The sequence below is a fragment of the Rhopalosiphum maidis genome, chromosome 1 (genome assembly GCF_003676215.2).
Source record: "Rhopalosiphum maidis isolate BTI-1 chromosome 1, ASM367621v3, whole genome shotgun sequence".
Lineage (NCBI taxonomy): Eukaryota > Metazoa > Arthropoda > Insecta > Hemiptera > Aphididae > Rhopalosiphum > Rhopalosiphum maidis.
The window spans coordinates 48,691,129-48,695,116 of record NC_040877.1 but is presented as its reverse complement, the minus strand read 5'-3'; the positions used below and the strand labels follow the sequence as shown (position 1 = coordinate 48,695,116).

At 28.3% G+C, this 3,988-nt stretch overlaps 1 pseudogene; it reads left to right on the top strand.

The window, feature by feature from the left end:
* Positions 1–2,376: 2,376 nt before the first annotated feature.
* Positions 2,377–3,670, top strand: LOC113561198 (annotated as a pseudogene).
* The last annotated feature ends 318 nt before the right edge of the window (positions 3,671–3,988 follow it).

The following is a 3,988-nucleotide window of genomic DNA, read 5'->3' as shown; positions in this document are numbered from 1 at the left end:
TAGTGATGACTACGTTAGCGACGACGTATTGATGGAAAAGGCGGTACTGGTTGAGTTGCTTGGAATAAAAATGTCAGCAGTGTCGACTCAGCTGCTGTTTCCGTGTACGGTGTAACCGGTGCAGGTGCGCGAGATCGACGGCGACAGGATACAGACAGTATTACCGACAGCCAACAGGACGATGGTTACACAGAATTAGAACTTGTGCGATGGCTGTCTGCAGACTACAGAGTCCTGTCCGCAGTAATTTACATGTGCATTCGCCGTCGTCGAAAACTATATACATCAGCTGTTCTCCGTACACGTACGTTATAGTCAAAACCGAACGTATAATTAAGCGTGTTCGTGGCAATTTTCAGCCAAGGAGTAATATATATATAAATATGACCAGTAGCTGTATGATTTGAACAAAATCTCATTGGTGTCCCACAATATGTCAATGCGCTGTGGCGCTATAATATTATACAGTATAATAATATACTTATAATATTTTAATAACAATTACAATTTATTACTCCCAAAATAAAAAAAAAAGCATAAAAAGTATAAGTATATATTATATCACAAGTTAATTTTTCATAGACCCTACAGGAATGCATTTTTAAAATATTTTATACCATATCATTATATAGTGTTCTAATTATACACTCGATAAATCCATTATAATATGCATGTACCGATTATTACGAACTTACAACTTGCAATCTTGATAATAGTATAATTTGCAGGTTACATATCATTTTATTTTTTTAGTGGAAGGAGTGACGTACAAATCGTAAAATTAGGTTGGAAACGACGTAATTCTATAGTAGCAAAGGATATAGAATTGCTTACACTCTATCAACTATAGCCTGATCCTTATATAGGAGCACAATACAATGGTATTTTAACTTGATAATGTACGTTGGATGATATCTACTAGCTACTGACTGTATACAATAATACCTCTTAGTAATTATAGAAAACTAAATGTATTATTTGTTCAAAAATGTATAGGATTTCATTTTGTTTATACTGTTTACCGAAACACCTAAATCAAAAGTAAGAACAACCACAATTTGGAAATGTGTTGAACTATTTCCGAACAAGTGTACATCAATATGGTAAAAAACTATAAATAACAATTACATATAAATATAATAACTATAATAAGAGTAATCTTCAAATAAAAACGCTTTGTCACATTTATATATATATATATATATGTATCTATTTGCGACACAAAAACCAATCTAACTAACAAAACTATAATGAAATTAATCATACAACCAATTAAATCAATACTAATCCGTCATACACACTTATTGGCTCTATCGAAGTAGAGCTATGGAAATTATTATATAATCTAGTCAAATCGCACATAAGTAGATAGAATATAATTTAAGTATGATGAAAAATCAACTGCAGTGTAGAAAAATGTTACCGATGGCGAAAATAGAGCGATAAAATGTTGCGTTATTGAGAGACGTACAGCAATAAATGTACGGATGCAGATCCACGACTACCATCACCGAGATATATCAAATATATTTAATATAATCAAGGCAGCCAAAGCGGTACCGCAAAGTCAGTATAAATGCCATTATTATATATACTGATATATATGATATTTTTGTATGAGCTATAAAAATTATAATCATAATAAAATTATTTTGTTAATTTGTAAAAATGATTTTTTTATATTTATTAATATATAGTTCTTGTTAGCAATGATTATTCATAAATATAAATCTGTGTATTAGCATATTATGAAATAAAAAAAAATTACTTATATTTTACTTTCATAACAAATATATAATAAATCATAAAACAAATAACTTATATATTATAGTCGACTATGTTGTAGATAATTAATATGAATGATATAAATCATTAACTACATTAATTACTTTAAGTTCGTTGAATAAGATACAGTAATAATAACGAAAAATTATGTTTAACAGCGGTATGAAAAGGATTAATCAGTAAGTATAAAACAAAACCACGTATCGAGGAGTAATTGAGTAAACCAGTATTACAAATAAAAGTAATTTACGTACATTTCTTAAGTTATAAACAACGCGCTGGTGTCTATATTCCAAATTAGTATATTGCGTTCTAAATTTTATTTTACACACATCCGATTTGCCGACACCCAATTCGCTGAATACTCGTCTCACCAACACGGAAACCGGTTTACGGTAAAAATAAAAAATGTTCCGATTCGTCGACAAAACGTAATTTCATAAAATATAAAAATAATTTTTATTTGGAAATCTAGAATATTACAATCTAAAATCAAAATGTTGATAAAACTATACTATGATATTAATGACATTTGTCAGTTTGTATAATCATTGCATCGTCAGTTAGTTATATATTAAAATTAAATTTAAAATGTCGTGGTTGATAATAACTTCTGAACGAGATGGCCAACTTTTATTTTTGGATAATTTTATACATCGAATTGATAGAACAAGAGGTTTTAACCATTATTATAAATGTATTGATGATTATGGAGGTCGAGCAATACACAGAGAAGATTCCAATAATGCTATAATGTCAAAAAACGCATATCCATTCGATGCATGGAATCCAATTGGCTGAACGTGGTTTTCGAAATAAGATTAAAGTGAGTTTGTTTTAATTTATACAATTTTATTCACGAGTCTTATACTATTTTTTAAAATTAATTTTTAATACGTGTTTTATAACTTGAAAATAACTTATTTGAAGGAAGAAGTGGTGATAAATCCCACAAAGACTATACCACAGACACTTAAATATTGAAGGTAATTGGCGATCAACGAATGATGGAAAAGATTTTCTTTTAGGTATTTATTCTAAATTATTTAAACGATTTAATTATAAATACTATTACTAATTATAATATTATTACCTACAGTATTTGATGGTACGGATAATAAAGTCGTTGTATTCGGTACCGAAGGATTTTTACGACGTCTTTGTTCTAGTAATACAGTTTTTATGGATGGTACATTTAAGTCAGCACCAAAAATGTTTACACAAATTGTATACCTTACACTGCTTTGTTATAGGAATGATGATACCCCTAATAGTTATAATATAAATTTTATAATTTAGTAAAATACTAATTATATATGTTTAAATATATTTTTTTAGGCTTATGCATTATTGCACAGTAAAAGTACATCGACATATTTGAGAATGTTTGAAATAATAAAACAAGCGGCATTGAGAAATGGATTAAAGTTCAATCCTACTTGTTTCCAAATAGATTTTGAAATTGGAATGATTGTCTCCATTCGGCAGTGTTTGGTTCTGATACACCCATAAAAGGGTGTCTATTTCACTTTCAGCAATCTATTTGGCATTAAGTTCAAAGTCTTACGATAATACATTTGCCAATAATTTTAAAAAAGTTGTTCGTCTTCTTTATTCATAAGCCATAGTTCCGATTAAACAAATTGAGTCAGAAAGGAAATATAACTTTTTACCTAATTTGTACGAACTTAGTAAAACATAATTTTTTATAATTATAATTTTAGGTGTGCTAAAATTATTAAATTATTTTACTGAAACATACTTAGATCCAGATATTTGTCTATTTAATAGCAATATGAGTATTCATTTTAATACAGATGGAGCAAGGACCATAAACCACCTTGAAACATGGCATACAGCTCTTAATAAAGCTGTTGGTAGATAATAGCCAAATATTTTTATTTTAATCAAAGAGCTACACAACTAACAAACAAACTTCGAGCATGACCTTATAGCACAAAATAACTGCAATCGACCACAAAAGATAAAAACTAAATATAGACTATAAGAAAAAAGGTTATCATTTTCAAAAGATAGGTAAAGCGTTTATGATATATAACAATACATTTTTTTCTAACATTTGGAATTATAATTTTAGGTTACAAAATGGTACGATTTATATTATGGAACACTTAAATGCAATAATGTTTCATTTTCATTTATAAAACAGAAGCTTATAATGTTAATTTATAGTTTTAATATT